This window comes from Pinus tabuliformis, chromosome 4_2, assembly GCF_031772625.1.
Source record: "Pinus tabuliformis cultivar Carrire ecotype Pingquan chromosome 4_2, CPIR1, whole genome shotgun sequence".
NCBI classification, from domain to species: domain Eukaryota; kingdom Viridiplantae; phylum Streptophyta; class Pinopsida; order Pinales; family Pinaceae; genus Pinus; species Pinus tabuliformis.
In genome coordinates this window covers 354,443,390-354,462,185 of record NC_142304.1, presented here as the reverse complement: position 1 = coordinate 354,462,185, position 18,796 = coordinate 354,443,390, and positions in this window count along the sequence as shown.

The following is an 18,796-nucleotide window of genomic DNA, read 5'->3' as shown; positions in this document are numbered from 1 at the left end:
GTTTTCCTATTGAGGCAACTATTGTTCCAACTGTAGGATTTTATCATCCTTTTGTATCAAAAATTCCTTTAACCCGATGACATGTTCATTTTGGAATTTGCATAAGCCCCAATGAAATAAGATAACTCCTCAATTGTTTATCTTCTCTAAGTTGGGTGCTATCCCAAATTGTTTATACAAAAACTTCTATCTCTTCTCTTTCATTTTCAATTTTTTTCCTTGCTTCTTCTCATCATAACAACCTTCTTTTCAGGCTATAAAATGCATCTAAAAGAGGAATATATTCCATATATATTGGTGGAAAGGAGCTTGCCAATATTTATGTCCGTGAACTTCCACCAGGGATAAAACTTATGGTAGTTTTCATCAGGAACTTAGATGTAGCCAAATGGGTTTCACTGCAAGCATCAATAGTGTTAGGAGGACATCCAACTCATATGGTTCTATCACTTGCTTTGTATTCTATTCAAGAGTAGAAGTTGGAGGAGGAACCTTAGGAAGTTCTTGTTTTTGACATATTTGTGTTATCATATTGAAGAATTCATCCCATTCTTCATGTATTTCAATTGAAACCACAACCCTTTTGACTGTGTCCTCTTTGAGAAGTTCATTAGTGACTTCTACAAGGATTTGCTCAACATGTACTAGGTATTTATTGGGAATTGAAACCAATGCCATAAATGTCGAGGTTTGCATGGTGATGGATTTACGCATTGGTTGTTACAAAATTAGAGGTAAGGATTCTCTTATTTCCTCTCTAAATCTGAGAAAACGTCAATGCTATTCAAGAGAGAGCTATTAAGATTTTTGGAAAACTTCTCCATAGGACTTAATTCTATAAAACATATAATCAAAAGAGCAGTTCTCATGGATATATCTTTAAGCAAAAACATAAACACAATTATTGCCAATAATTCGAAGAGGGTCATGCGATTTTAAAGGGATTTGAGCTAAAATAAGGACATGGAAATTTGTTAACTCTTTCCTAGAATTCTAAGGGTTCTCCAAAGTATAAATGCCAACTTATATAGGAAAACATGGCCATATTTTCTTAGAATTTTTATTTAGTTCAAAGGAAATGCCCATGTCAATAGTTTGATAGGTTATTTATTTACAAACTAGTCTATAAGGGACGAAAATGGGTATGGCATGTGGGTGTGCCAAGAAATCATATATTCTTAGATAAGAAATTTTTTCCTCAAAAATCAATCACCAATTCGATCAATTCCATGCTTGGATTATTTAGAAATTTTTAGGGGTTTTGAGTGCAATATCTATTCATAAATAAGAATTATACCAAAGTGGAAATTTTGGTAAAAACATGGGGCTTCACTCAATGAACCTTTGACATATCACATGCATTCGTAGCATACTAAACAATACCTCTAATTTGTGACTACATATTGGAAAATACCTCTAAAAATCACATTATTTAACCCTCTACCAATACGAACCTTATACGCCTTCCCAATTTAAAAAACCCATACTTTCACTAGATATTTAGGTATTCACTATTTCATTAACATTTTTTATATCCCTTTATATCCTTTCATTAACTTTGAGCTCCACTTTATGTGCCCGCCAATATAAAATCCCTTTACACCCTATTATATGCTCACTATATTATTTCATTTTTTCCTCAAAATAGATCCCCAATATGAATGCACGTGGTAGGATAGTGCTCCCCCAGTGAAGTCCCATGGGTAAAAATTATCACTGTAATTCTCCTCCCAGAGCTTTGAATGGTATATATGCATGGGAATTGGTTTAGAAGGAATCCATTTCCATCACACAGTTGGAAAAAAAGTTGAAAATAAAATGGCATCCATAATATAGGATGACATATAAAAATGGGGATTGTGGGTTCTCATCTTAGAGAGTCTCAAAAAGTTACTCTACTTGGATATGTTATTGGACATTATAGATTCCCAATTAAAAGAATAACCCTTAGAGACCCATTGAATGAGAAGAATCCATTACGAAGGAAAATGTGTTTCCTCTTTTATGGCATAAAGCCTACAAAGCATGGCAACGATAGAGTGTGTTGAGTTTAAAGGAGAAATGGCATATTATTTTGTAACCTCTTCTTTAAAGTTATTCTCACTAATCCTCCGAGGATTAATAAACTCATGCAGTTCTTTTTTCACATTCAAACACATTACTTTTTAATGAATTTAGAATTATACTTAAACTCTAGCTCTCCAAGCTTATACATAACATGAAGGTCCTTAGGACAAAAGGAGCCAACAATTATGCCAAGAGAAGCACATATTATCCATTTTGATGTGTCTACATGATCCACAAACCATTGTATCATGTTTATGTATGGAAAAGTTATGGGTCACACAATAATTTTATGAGGAGCAGACTTTGCGGGATCACACTAGGAGGTATCGAGTACCTTCCATGCCAGCGTCGTATCGAGAAACTTCTTATGAAATTCCATGAATCTCATCCTCTAGCAGATTATACATTTTATACCATGGAGATGTGCTGGAATCAACCTTTGTGATCCTTGTATTGAATTCCAACCTTTGTGATCATTGTATTGAAAAACAAAAAACATTTGGGTTTTTGTCATCTAGATCTTCCAGCACTAGTTATAGAGGTTTATGCACCTTGTGCACCCTCTTTACTGGTTTACCCATGCTTTGAGTCTTGGAAGAATTTGCTAAGTGAGCAATTTAAATACATGGAGAAAAACAAAGTTACGAAATAATTTATAATTTTAAAACTTATTTAGAACTTCGGAAAGAGGTAATCAATACATAGCAGTTTGAAATGAATGTGATTAAACCACTGAAATGTTGTGCATCACATGTAGGGTGACATCTAATAACAAACATATTTTCCTAATGAATATTGAAGATACTTGCATTTACTCATGGAGGCGCTCTACTAACCAAAAGTTTAAGCGTTAATGATTTCGTAAATTATTTGCTAAACCTTGATTAGTGTTAATTATTACCATGGAATGATGGTCGTGTTTATATTCTTTTAAATGAGAATGACGTGGAAGGGTGCCTATGTTGACATGTCAATCTCGAGAAGCTGACACGTAGATTTAAAAAATGCCTTTGCATTTGTGATTTGGAAAAGATTTAAATGAAATGTGGAAAAAATGAAGTGTCATGTGGAATAAAGACACGTGGAATAACAAGCCATGTCCCCACAGGGAACATTCCCTACATGAAGTTATAATGTACCATTAAAAATGATCGGGGTCCACAAATTAATGATGTCGCGAGACAAAGATTTCCAAGATACTTATTAGAAATTTTATGTCCCGCCACCACATACGTGAACCAAACACCTTAGCAACCAAAGGGGTGGGGCGCGAGATGGAGAAATTTGGGGCAACTCGACAAGAACTTGCCCGTCATGCTTGTCTATCACACCATAGAACTTTGATAAAATCATATGTATACAGGTGAAGCTCGGTTTGACAGAAGCTGGAAAATTTACATCCCGGGAGATGTGAAAAATAACGTCATCTAACAACGCTTACAAGACTTAGCCATTTTAGTGTTTTTGTAGTGTTTAAAGGGGTATAAACTATGAAATTTATACCTATGGAGAAATAGTGATTTTTTACAAGGGAAGAATGAGTGATAAGGAAGGTTTTGACTTGGAAGAAAAATGAAAAATAGGAAATAAAAAGTAAATATGGTCATTTTTTTATTTTTATTAAGGATTAAATACAAAATGAGGAGTTGTTGTTTTGCCACAAGTACTGAATTTTGGAAGAGGATCAAAGGAAGCACCTACTATGAAAGTGTTACACTGGTAAAGCATAGTGTTTACTATTTGGGTTGAAGGAAGCACTTGTTATAAAGGAACTACATTGATGAAATGTAGTATTTGTATTTTGGGTTGAAGTATCTAGAATGTGGGTCTAGAGAGAAAAAATAGAGAATAATTTAGAGAAGCAGAATGGACAATTGCATAATAAAGTTAAGAGAAGATAGTAGAGGGGATTGATGTCTCCTATAGTTTGGTTCCTAGAAATTATTGTAACTGTAGGTTTGTGTCTATAATGAACTATCATATAAAGAAGTTTCGTGGTTTTCTCGTGAAAGGGTTTCCACATATATATTATGTTTCACATTCTTGTTATGATATCGATGTTTTATGATGCTTGAATGTTTAAATAAGTAAACATTTTATTATATTGATTCACATGCCCCAAATATAATTGTGAATCCAAAAAAAATATTATTTTGGTAAATTTTTAGACATATTTGGTGATACTATGCGATGAGAAAAACATGAGCTAGATGTGGCTCTAATACCATATGTATGAAAATTATATATATATAAAAGTAATTTTTAATTTTTTCATGACTTCTTTACAATGACTAATGAACATGTTATATACTTTGCTTAACATTGAAACATAACTCGCCATGTAGGTATTTCTATCTAAGATATCATGATAATTATTTTAATATTATATTTGGTTTATTAAATTCTGAATTTTAATGTTTATGTTATAATATATGGTATATAACATTTCTCATCAAATATATAATCTAAAATAATGTGAAAACCTAAATTTTGAATATAAATATATAAGTGGATCTTGTTCTTGTGAATGATATGATATACTACAGGTGGGAGGGTAATCAAACTACTATGGATAAGTATTTCTGTAAAATTTCCCTTTTGAAAAAGGATCTATTTCCCCATAGATATTTCCATTTAGATCTTCCAAATAATGGGGTAAACAAAATATAAGATTCTCTTAGATCTACCACACAATATGGCTCGCATAAATGAAAAGGGAAGAATATGCATGTGTATATTGTTGGTCCTTCACTTGCCTATGCGTGGTATGATCATACTAGGTTCAAAAAATCCCACTCTATCTCTCAGAGATCTCATTTACATCACTAACCTTAACATCTATACACATAAAAAATAAAACAAGCAAAGTTCTTTTTCCAAGAAAATATTTGTTAGCGTTAGAGATAGATCTAATAAGAAATTATTCAAATCAAACATTAAATCATATAGCATAAAATAAGCATTGGGGAGAAATATTCGTATAGTTTTGATTAACAAATTAATGGTTTACATATACCTTGGTGTTTTACGAGTACTTCCCAAATTCCTTGGCTCCTTAACCTCGTTGGCTTTGCTATGATTGATCACAGCACAATAATATAAGTAATTTTTCCTGATAATTCCACTAAAATAAGGGTAATAGCTTCTATTTTTTTTTCTCCCTCCTTCCTCCTAGAAGGGTCTCATTATATAGGGTTCTCATATATCTGAGAGGATGGATATGGACACCTAGGGATAAGATAAGTTAGGATAAAGGTTTCCATCATTGACCCATTTCTAGGTCATCGTATCCCAATTTGAGTTGATCATCTTGGGGAACCCAATTCTAGAATATTTTACTCTTCATCACTCATTTGATAAAGAAAACTAGTTATGGGAATAATAGCATTGCTCCATTGTAATTGGAAAGGAGTGATATAATACCATTTTTCTAAGGATAGGGAGTAATGAAGCATGAAATTGATTTTTTCTAAGGATATGGCGGTGATGTCCCAACCCTCAACCGATGTGAGTTAATTCTAGTTTCCTTTCCAATCTTAAGGGTGACAAATAAGCTCATAATAGATTCCCCCTAAGTTATGAGATCAGAGGATAAACTGATGGTTGAAATGCATTAGAATATGGTTGTTTAGGAAATATGCAAGGAAGGACTGAAGAAGCAAGGAACAAAATATGACCTATCCAAACAACCATAGCTCAATCATAGATAGATTATCCCTAAGGTAGGCATACCCATGCTTGGTATAAAAAATATCTAAACATGCTTACCAAAAATATACATTACAAATTGATGATATGAAATGTTAAATACATGGCCATGAATGAAGACTATATCCATACTATCTAGAAAGAGATCACAGCCACAAAAATCTAAAGTGAGGATCTCTATCATAGTATACATCAGTAGGGCATTAGACACATAAAATCATTTTTCCCTAGAATGGTACATAAATTACATTAGATGGTAAAAATTCCATTGTAGCTTGAGAGGGATGAAATGTAAGAGCGAGGTTCCCCTAAAAACAAGGTATTTGTCTTAGCCCCCATGGTATTAATCTACATCATATAAATAGATGAGCTAATTTCAAGCGTGGTAGAATTCACTTGATTACTGGTCATTGAGGTATATCGTTAACAAAGGCAAGGGGACCCAAAGATGATGAATACGGACCCTAAGGTGCCTAGCACAATCCATTGAGCATGAATAAATGTGTTGATGTCGAAAACTCATGGATTTTATCAATCAAGGATTAATGAGGAAAACTCATTGTTGATGGTGAGGTAGCCTACCATTGAGGACTGCAATCTCCAAGGTGTTATTAGTTTCTGCACTCCACTCCTAGATAATGAGTTGACATCAATAGGAAGAGATCCATCAAATGAGGGAATTAATTCATATCCCATCAATCAACATGAAACATACCGATAGATGATGTGAATAAATTAATTTACTAAGTACAACTGACACATGAATGGTTGAAATAAAAGGTCAACAATGATTGTATATGGCTAACTAAGATTTAGATTTCCCTTGAACATATAGTGGCATGAAAAGAAATTGACATGCAAGCATTGACTAATGAGCACCATGCAATATCATGCAACTATATAGGAGGAATTGAAGCATGCTGCATAATGATTGGTGTTTATGATTTTTTAATAAAAATTAAGGTTGGCTAGGCCAGGGACATGGGAATGTAGCCTAGTTTAAAGCTAGATCAATATGATATAACTTCAAAGTATCTAAAATAGAAAAAAGGGAAAAACAAAAGAAAGCAAAACTTAAAAACTTTACAATGTGTCAAATATGAAACAAAGGTGTGTCATTAAACAAAGCAATAATCAAATAATTAGCATCTAAAGCTAAACTCACAAATAGATAATTAATAACTATTAGATGCAAATAAAATATTATTGCGTCCCTTTAAGGTCATACACCATAAAAAAGAGAACTATATTATACAATATACAAATTACAATTAACAAGAAAAGAAAAATATAAAGATGATAATCAAGACACAAGATGGTAGAAACAATGAAAGGTTCTTTGTTGATATCATAAAAGAATAATGTTCAGATAAGGTATCCACATACTTGGCAGATTAAATTTTGCACATGGAAACTTCTTCAAAAAATGACCTCGTTTTGAAGGCCATGTGGTCAAATGCTAACAAACGGAACAACTAAATGAAGAAAGCCTCACTACAACAATCTTAAAGGGACATGTTTAGAGACTGGTATACCGCTGCACAAAGAGTTGACATTAGCATTGACAAAAATCACTAAGCTTCATTCTTCAGTAATTGAAATTAATTATACCTCTGATAACAATAAGTATTATGAACCTCTAGTGTTGCTACTTAAAAGAAGCCTAGTAAAATAATGCCTATGAATTACAATTACCTAGACACAAAAAAAATGAAACCCAAATAAAGAATAATACTTAAATAATACCAACTTGTGATGTAGGAAAGAGATCCTTTCTTCCTTGAGAATCCTGATTTATAGTTCAGGATTTTAAAAAAGTTGCATAATTTTTTCTTTAACGAAAATAATTAGGATTAACTAATTACATGTAAGACAAAAGGGTGGGCTCCTTAAAAGTAGACAATGACTTGAAAAGGGGAGGACCCATATCCACCATACATTGACCTCAAATCCTTAATATATCAAATGTATGATAATATAACACATGAAAAGTGTGCATGCATCATATAATAATTCAACCATAATATCTTTTTTTTTCTAGGTAAACCTAAGTACCCATGGGGTATTTGAATCGGTGACCTATCGCAAGGAGTGCTTTAACAGCGCACCCATTCACCGTCAATCCAAAGCCCCGTGGGCTTCAACCATAATATCAATATTGCATACCCAAAAAAATAATGTGGTCACCATCATAATAATTATGTCTAAAATGTCTAATTCCCTTTTAAAGTCAAAATTGTGCATAACCTTATCAAAACAAATAGTCCAAAAGTATTATGACTATATTCACCACCAAAATATTCATGTCAAAGCTATGTCAAATGTAACCCATTAAAAATCTCCGTGACATATCCTTAACAACATATAATAACTTATATGCAAAGGGGACTGAATTATTCTTTCAATCCTTAAGAAATCCTTCCATTGAGAAACAAGGTTTCTCTACTTCACTTTGTTGTTAGTTTGTATCATCTTTAGAGGTAGAAACTATAAGATTAGGCATTGGTTTTGAATTGATATTGTGAACAAAAACTTCTTCAGGGGAAGTTCTAGTGGAAAAATTAGATAGAGGATGAAATCTAACAAGAGTGGGATAACAATAAGATTGTGAGCATGACGTGTTTTCTTGGTAGCAGTTGGACATGAGACATTTTCTTCATACATATTGGATCTAGGTCTTCCATAAGGTGATGAGGAAGAATGGGTATATAACTCAGGACTAGAAATAAAAAAGGAACTTTGGAGGGAGCTCCCCAAGCATCTTTGACTTGTCCATGAAAATTTTCAATGGGGTCCCATCCATCATTATTATTCACTAGTGCATGGTGATGATTCTATGGTACCTCTTGAATGTTAGGATGTGGTCTCAAAGATGGAGGTGAGCTATTTTGCTAAACAGGCGGAATACGAGACGCATTAGGGGACCATATATTCATATGTACAATGGTTTCCAATTGGTGGAGTTCATCAGAATCTACATTGAAGTGAATAGATAATCGAATCTTTTTGTTTTTACCTCAGTCCCACCATCCTGGAGGTTTATTTCTTTTGCCACTTCCTTTAACTTGTCCTTGATAATTTTAATTATTTCGGAAAAAAACTGAATTAATACACAAAAAAACACAAATTAGGAAACCATCTACAACACATTTCACTTTAAAACTACTACAAGTCAATTGTGTCAGTCAAAGGAAAGTTACTTCTCATATGCTTAGGAGACAAATGGTCAAAACACAGTTACTTCTCAAACCTTAATGATCTAATGATATATAAACTTTACTTATAGAGGGGTGCATTTTGCATGCCAATAAAATCTCTTTAATTTTCCTCCTTTTTTTATTCTATTTTGTTTAAAAAAAAGTTAATGAATTTGCAGTAGAGGGATTTTTTAATTTTTTTCTCTCTTTTTAACAGAACCATATACATACAATGAGAGATATAAGAGATGTTTCCCCATTTTATTAGTTTTGTGAATTGAGTTAGGGTTTGGTATGGTTTAATGGCAGGTAAGGGAGAAAGATTTTTCATAAATCAAAACTAGAATGAAGGAATATAGCAAAATGATTCACTTGCAGGGTTTACATTTACAACCATATTGCCACAAGATGGCCTTTGTATACTAGCATGCGACAAATTTGTTCTTTTCTTGAATAGGCCGAGAGATAGATCCATCACATAAACCTTTGGTATATTATAGGAAAGAAAACTTGCAATGTGTAATAAATGCCATGTAATGTCTTTTGTTAAAATGTAACCATTTATACTTTGTGCAAAAGAGATGATGAGAAAATGAAGGTAGGAAAGGGAAGCCGTTTTATGAAAATATATACATGGCTAATCACAAGTGGTCTGAAAAGACCATGGAATATTAATTTTTTTTTTAATAATTTTGAAACGACCCCAAAACCTTTGCATAGAATAAAAGCTCTCACAACATAAGATTTTCACAATAATTTTTTACAACAAGAATTACCTGAAAGTGTTTTAACCATTTTCATCATTTTTTTACCAAATGTGAGAGAAATTCTTGAAAGAATATTAATTTTGTGCAGAATTAAAGAGAAAGGGAAGTACGCACCCTTTCTTGGGCCTTCAAAGAAGTTAATGTGACCATAGAAACTTGAAATAGCAATTGACAAGGCTACAAAAGTAATGTAATGGATAATGTATAGAGACGCAAACCAATCAATGACCAAACATAGAGAAATTGCATAATTAACCATAGGGTTACCAGATTGTGCCTCAACAACAATGCTTTAATAATCATGATTTCCAGTTGATAATTCGCCCTGAGACTGTAAAAATTTCCAAATGACAATGAATTTAAAAAGCCATAGAGTAAAAACGAAAACCCTAATCCATTCGAGTTCTAGATAGAATTCACACTACACAGTCACTATTGATCAAATTAGTAAGGGGCATTAATATCATAGGATAGGCTTGCGATTATCAAGGTCATACAATAAATGACCGAGAACACAAGCCTGCTCGAAAATATCAACTCACAACTACACTATAAATAGATAGCTTGTTTAACCTTTGCAAACAATTACACATAGAAAATCCAACAATATTCCAATGCCAAACACGTCAGCTAGGTTTGTGATTCTTGTCAAATCACAAATGGAGTGTGATGAGGTCCCAAGTTCTTTGAAATTTTCAATGAAACATTATAACATGATTCCCATCCAAACTATATGACATCTACATGGGTTGTTGATCCACAAGGCATATAGTATCTACACAATATATAATATTTGAAGCGCATACGATTATAATGTTCCAACCACATATTGACCCAATGTTACCATATATCAATTAAATAGTAATGGCCCATTTTCCATAAAATCAATCTTTTTGATCATATATAACCATTGTATGTGAAAGTTCGCCAATAATGTGTCATAATTGTTTTCTTAAATGTCACTTCTCTAATTGTGTAATGCAACAAATAGTGCCATGATATGTAAAATAAGTTCATTCATAAAACACTTGAAATCCATATGCTTTATGAAAATGAAATAAGCTAACCATTGTTTTCATTGTAGGTACAGTAATGTGATGAATCAAATATTGTAATGTAATGAGGTTAACACTCTGAACATCATATGTATGTAATCCAAAGAATATGCACTTTTCCTTCAAATGATGGATGCAATGTATATCTCAAAGAAAATCTTAGTGGTCCTCCCCTTTCAATCATGACAGTAAAACATGTTGGTAAAATAGGGTTACTGGTGTTCAATTGAGGTGTGAGTGGGCAGAACATAGGAAAGGAATTTGTGTAGAATATTACAATACCAAAAGTCCAAAAATAGGTATCAAGAGTTGGAAGAGTAACTAGGTGAAGGATTAGAAAGACTCATATGTATGGCATGGCTCCTTAGAAATCTATAACCCATTTATAGGATAATGAAACAAACATGTGCCATTTTCAAGGATGATTTGTTTGTCACTACCATCTCTGTATTGTAAGGTTCTATACAATCCTCCCCCGCTTCCGCATTGCCCCGCCCCCACCCCAATCCCCCCCTCCTTTTTTTATATCTCCTTCATAGATTAATGAGCATGAAAGAGAAAACAAATATGATTGGTAGTGTCTATTTCATTTAGTTCTAATAATCCAAAAAAGAGATAAAAGGATAATCAATAGGGTGTACTTTTTTTGAAGTTTCAATGAGTCCCAAAAAGAGGTGAAGGTATGATCCTGTAAGTGTCTTCTTCTTGGTTTAATGAACTCAAATAAAATATAGTAGTGTGCTCAATATCCTTCTCATTATTTTAACTAGTGAGAGAAATAGACAAGAGAAAGTTTATCATATTTCATTTTTTAATGGCATGAAAGGAACACAAAGGAAGCTCATCCTAGAGAAACAAGTGGTATAGAGAAGAATAATCTAGCTCCAAGCTGATAGAACTACAATAACCATGATGAGGCAAAGAGGTTGGCAAGGTAATTCTACTCATCACAGTGGTCTCTCCAGGAAAGATAAATTCACCATGGGAAGGAAAATAATGATGCAAATAGAAGGGGTTCAAATGTGACAGTGACAATAATAATCAAAGTGAGGGATAACATAAACTAGGTAGAATGCATGTGACAATATAAATGATAACGATCAACAATCACAAAATAACAAAAATAAAATTGGGATCCTTCATGGGGTATGGTTAGAATTTAATATAAGAGAGAGGTATGAGGCTTAATTCAATTCATGTAGGGCCTATAGGAGGGATCCCAAGCCTATACAATGTTAAAACATAAACTCAAAAATGGAATTTAGGTTCTATTCTAGGGCATACATGAAGAGATAGGCTCTATCACACAAACCGTGATGTGTAATAAAGAAAGGTTAATGTTGCAACCTGTTAGGAAAATAACTAAGGAACAATGAAAATGGCATAAATGCTTAATAATGCAACATATAGTAGGGAAAACCTACCCCTACATGCTGAGATCATCTAGAAACACACATAGGGTCCCGATGACATCACAACATATCAAATATTTCCTCAAGTAAGTCTACTCCACTCATCAACTAAAAGCTCCACAATATGTTAATAACCATAAAAAATGTTGAATTAGACATTTAAGCCATCAAAAGAGACATAGGTAGGGGGTCATGTTGTGAACATAAGATTAAAGAAAAAAACTAAAGATAATGCTTTCACCCATGGTAAAAGAACCCAAAAATATGTGACTATGGGCTTAGAACCAAGTTCCTAGGCCTAAACCTCTTTACAACACATCTCCATTAGACACTTACCTCATATCTCCATGTGACCAATACTGGTGATAGGGCACACAAGGTCTTAGATCTCAGGATCTCGAAGTTATCCTTGATATTATCACAACACTCCAACCCAATGGCCAATAAAACCCTGGGTGCTTGTTCCTTAGCCTGAAGTGACTTAGGGTTGAGATCAAGATCTATTCCTCCATCAGTCCACTGCTCAGTGCTCATTTATCATCGTTTACACTTCCTGCTACTTTGTTTTCTTGATCTCGATAGGCCCATGGGCATCAGCTACTAGATCTTAGTACTAGAGGCTGTGACCTTTGTCTTGTTTCTCGTTTATCATTACTCTGCCACTCACCATCCATTGTCCATAACACCTATAGAATGAGTGGTAGGTAGTGGTCGATGACCCCACTTCATGAAATCACAAGAAACAACAAAATATTTAACATTGTGACCCCTTACAAAACTAGTCCTTGGTGCAGATCTTGAGGCATCCAAAGCTTCCATGTGATGTCCACTTGCACCAAATAGCATTTGTCACATCCTTTTCTAACCTGTACTTGTCACATAGTACCACCATGTCACTACCACATCATTGTGACGTGTCATTTAGAAAAGGGACACTTGGCCACACAAAAAGGCCAAATCCACATGCCATGTGTCATGCCTATAGAGTTCTACATTTCATCATGTACACTTGTACTGGATAGGTGTCTCCACATCATCTCCACCTGCAATGTGTAGGTGCCACTTGTACTTCCACATTGTCCCACCTACTGCCTTGTTGTTGTGTTCTTTTGTGTGCAAATTTTAGACTTTGCAGTCCAAAAAGCCCATGGAATCTTAGGCCAAGAAACCTATGAATAGGGGCTATGATTGGGGTCCTTTCAACTTGTTAGCCCTGCCATGCAGCGCTGAATTTCTAATGTCAGAAAAAAGCTTGGTCTGTTGGGTGGTGTCTTCAAAAGGGCCTCACTTTTGGTCATTCTCCCTTTTCTTCCTGCCCCGCTTACTCTCCACTACCTCCATTCCCCAATCTGTCTCCTAAACCCGACAAAGTAACCCCCTTTAATTTTAGCCCCGAGTGCAAAACCCCAACATACCATAAAACCCTGCCATATGTCTCCGCGAGTTAGAAATTCATCGCAACACAACCCCACCGTCGATCACCCCACCGATCCAATGGCTCCCGTCGCACCCGATAAAGGAGACCCACTCTACCACTCTCCGCTGTCAGATCATCTCTACCAAGATCTGACGGTCTTCGCATTCATCGCGCTGGAAACTTTATCGAATGATAGCATGCAATGAGAGCGGTTTTTCTCTTTCATCCACCACTACGTGTCGATCGTTGAATGGACTCGCTCGGCGTTGGGCATTTACCACTTAATGCTTGAAAGTGGTGCAATGAAAACCTTTACCGCCCAACCAAACCACCCTCATCTATTAAACGCCCGTGCAACTCCGTCGCCCAATGACTGTCCGATCTGTCCACTGAGGATCCAACAGCCCTAACACACCCCACTCTCACCTTAGCCAATAGCCTCCGCTAAGCCATCTTCGTTGTCCATTTCCCCGATCAGATGGTCATTCTTCTCGCTTGTCCAAATCGTCCACCTACCCATGCATTCCATGTCTTTTGACGATTTTGTTGCCCAAAGAAGGAGATGACTAACTCTGCTATCATCAATCACAGTCAGACCCCCAACAAACATATCTAACAGAAAGCATGGCCAAAGGAGAAAAGGACATAGCATGACCCTATAACTGAATTTATCAGTCATGGACACCACCGGTATGAGCACTCCAACTGACTAAAGGACAACACAACACCTGAACATATTGGATTCACCCATTGAATCAAGCAACCTCGTCCAGAGACTCCATCAGACGGTTAAATCTAGTTGGTGGTCAATTATGACCCCTCCATACCTAAATGGCCAAGTGCCCTTGTAATGTAAATCTATAAATATCCAGAAGCAAGATGTAATCAAGGTTGGCATTTGATGTAAGGTTCAACTTCTCAAGACTGTAGACATTTTGTCACTTGCAGCGTCTCATCTTCATTTTTAGCAAATACAAGCTTCTTTTACTGTTAACTACTCACTGTCCATTTTCCTCTGTTCTAAGCTTGTGCTTGATGTAATTTGTTCTTGATCTCTTAATGTTTAACATTAGATAACTGTCATCTTATCTCTGTGTTATAATATTGAATGCATCACTGAATAGGTTGCTCAGGTTTCTTTCTATCTAATGTAGGAGAGCTGTCATCCTGTCTTTGCATTAATAGATTAGATTTATAGGTTTCTTTACTAGTTGCATCCGGTCATCACATGATCTTGTCTATCTGCTGGTGTGGTTAGTATTCTCCATATTCACCTAATACCTAAAACTGTGAGCATTGGTGGTCTAAAGCCTTATAGTTTGAGGGTGTTCATGGAGTGAAACAAAGTAGAAGTGGTTATCTGGCTTGAACCAAACCATCTTTCCTTCCATTAAACCTGCAACAATAGTTGAATTTATATGTTACCAGGCATCTCCAAGCTACAACCTAGGAGAGTTTCTTGGAATCCTAACATAATTGGCGCCGCTGCCGGGGAGAGGAGATTGAAGTTCAACTTCCCCTGGGAGAACAACACAGATCCAACTTTGATGATAGACAAAGTTTGGAAATATTTCTGGTTTTAATCATCTATATGGCGACTCTACTGGAGGACTAACCTTTTGGTGACTCCACATCACAGTTCTGGCTCAGTTTGTGAGACACACTTGGAGAAATCCTCAGAAATCACCAGCTGACCCAGCACCTGACCCTAAGAAGATTGTCAAGCAGAGAAAGACTTCACAAAAAGGAGCATCAGGATCAGGTAAGCCTAAACAATCTTATGTATCTCTGCAAGAAAGGATTGTAACTAAGCATGCACATGTTGAAAACCTAGAGCCTAGCACTATCAGTGAAGAAATACTCTCAAAGATTCATAAAGCTCCTTGTTCGATAAGTTCCCCTTTGGATCTTAGTCCAAAGAAAGCCTCCCCTATAGTCCATCAGTTTCCTTCAGCTCTGTCATTCATTCCTCAGCTCCCTACCTTCCAAACTGCCAGTACCCTTCCATCTACCCCAGTCATGGCAGGCCCACAAGCGCCCACCAAAATGGAGAGAATCATAGCTGCTAGGTATGGACCCATGGTCCTACCTATTCCTTTGAATGCCATGCCTACAAGAGAATACCAGAAATACATGCCTAAGTTCACTGGTACAGAGGGAGTAACAGCTGAAGAGCACCTTGAGTCTTTTTATAGCTATGCTGATAACCTAGATATCAGTGAAGATGATGTGTGGATGAGAGTATTCATCCAAAGCCTTGATGGAGAGGCTAGAAAGTGGTTCAGAGAGCTGACCCCTAGGTCTATAGAAGACATTGAAGCATTAGATGATGTGTTTTTAAAGCATTGGGAAGATAAGAAAGACCTGCTATATTACCATACTGAGTTTGGCAACCTGAAAAGGGAAAATGGTGAGTCATTGTCTGATTTTAATAAAAGATTCAATTGTATGTATAGCAAGATACCAGCTGAAGTCCAGCCTACCCCCACCTCTGCCAAACTCACCTATGCCAATGCCTTTGATTCTGATTTCTGCCTACTATTAAGAGAGAGGAGATGTGCTACTCTAGCTGAGATGCAGGATGCAACTTTGGAGGTGGAATCCAATATCATGGCTGCAGAGAAAATCAAAGGACATGCTGAGAGAAGGTGGTAGAGAGGTGAGTCTTCCTCTTTTTCTTCATCTTTAGAACCCAAAATAGATAAAATGACTAAAATGATAGAGTCATTGGCTGCTGAAATATTCAAACTAAAGGTTGAGCAGAGTTATAGGAAAGCAAGGATTTCTAATACATTTGCTCCTAGAAATCCAAATCCATTTAGAAGAGAAAATGAACAATTATAGATCATTCAGAGGGGCAAAGAGGCCAATGAAGAACAAAGGGTTAAGGCTCCTTTCCAGAACGTAGTCATGGAGGAGGAGTAGTTTGATGAAGAGGATGAGATTCACTGCATGGAAGACAAGGGCAGTGCTGCCTTTTTGACATTAGCTGCCTACAAAGATTCATTACTCAGGGACTAGACAAGTCAAGAGTGGGACATAGAAGCTATTCTATAGACTGAAGACTAGCAAAGATATAACTTGAGGTCAAGAACGAGTAATGTCAAAGAGAATTCTGCCCAAAGAGTTGTTGTCTCCACAGAGTAGCAGATCAGCAAGCGAAAGTAACAGGCAGTTGATCCCACCATCCTGAAAGCACCGACTCAAGAGGTAAGAGGCCCTGACAAGTCCTTGTCCCCTTTCAGTTTTGAATCAGAAGTCCAGAAGCTAAAAATATATGTACCTCTGATGGAACTTCCAAAGAGCGAGGTATTTAGAAAGCCTATCCTTGATGTCATTGAGCGGAGAGCCACACAGGCATCCAATGACTATGTGCATTTACAAGATGATAAGCCTGCAGTTATGCTTAGCCCCATGACTGAACCTGCTAATGACAATTCCCCATCATTTTATGTCTCTTTGACCATTCATGACAAAATCCTCCACAACTGTTTGCTGGATACAGGGGCCAGCCATAATCTGATGCCCAAAGCTGTCATGGAAGAGTTAGGCCTTGATATTGCCAGACCTTATCATGACTTGTTCTCCTTTGATTCGAGGAAGGTGAAATGTCTGGGGTTAATCAAAGACTTAGCTATCACTCTAACTTAGCTGCCCATGAAAAGCAGGATGATGGATATTGTGGTAGCAGATGTCCCCCCCTAAGTTTGGTATGCTACTTTCCAGAGGGTGGATTAAGAGGTTGAGCGAGACCTTGTAAAATGACTTATCCTATCCCACTATCCCAGTTTTTGGAGGAGAAAGCAGAAGACTATACAGGGAAGCCCAGATGGCCTATATCATCAGTGATGAGAATAATCCCACCAATCATCCCATTTACGCTGTAAAAATTGATTTTGGAGCATGTATTCTCCAAATTGAAGAATCCCAGAGGGCCTCGGTGCAGATCAAGAAACCAGTATGCCAGGCCATGGAAGAAGAAGGGATAAAAGCTTGGGATATGTTCTTTGATGGAGCCTGTTCAAAGGAAACTGCAGGAGCGAGAATGGTGCTAGTGTCTCCAAAACAAGAAAGCACACAGTTGCCTTTCAAGTTGCCTTTTCAGGTCACCAACAATATAGTAGAGTATGAGGCTCTGATATTAGGCTTAAACACTACCAAAGACATGGGAATCAAAGACATAAAGGTGTTTGGAGATGTTGATCTCATCATTCGGTAGGTGAAAAATCATTCCAAGCAAGACATCCAAGGTTGAAAGCGTACAGAGATGAGGTATGGATACTCAAAGACTCTTTTGATAGCTTTTGTATCTCATATATTCCTAGAGTTAAAAATCAGCTTACTGATTCCCTTGTTGTGCCTGCTAGCATGTTCATCCCTCACATGCCCCCTAGATTGTCTTATGAAGTCCAAGTAAAATATAGACCATCCTTGCCTAATAATGTCCAGCACTAGAAATTTTTTAAGGATGATGATGAAGTAAAGAGGTTTTTGCAAGTCAATTATGAATTCTCTGAAATGCAAATTGATCAAGAGAATGAAACCTTGAAGGAATGTCCCTAGCCCCAGCTAAGGAACATAATTGGCCAAGACAACATTGTACAACTATCTAGCAATCATATACCAAGAGGGCTAGTGCCTCTATAGAAGTAGTTTGACCATAATGATGTGCCTCATAAGATTTCCCAAAAAGAAGATAAGTTTGCAGTCCATAGGCATAACATAGGAAGTCCAGATCACCCCAAGTATATAAATCTGTCCACCCATTTGTCTGTTGCCCAAAGCTCTGAGTACTACACCTTAATGAAGCAATTTTCTGATGTCTTTGCCTAGGAATATAGTGACCTTAAAACTTATGACAAAAATATCATCCAGCATAAGATCCCATTGGAGAAAGACACCATCCCTTTCAAGCAGAAGCTGAGACCCATTAATCCTTTGCTCCTCCCTCTGATTGAAAAAGAAATCAAGAACTTGCTGGCTACCAAAATCATAGTTCCTTTGAGGTATTCAAAGTGGGTAGCCAACTTGGTAGTGGTGAGGAAGAAAAGTGGAGAAATCAGGCTGTGTGTTGATTTCAAGAACCTGAACAAATGTTTCAAAAAGGACAACTATCCCCTGCCAAATATGGAACATTTGCTACAGAAAGTCTCAAGGGGCAAAGTGATGTCTT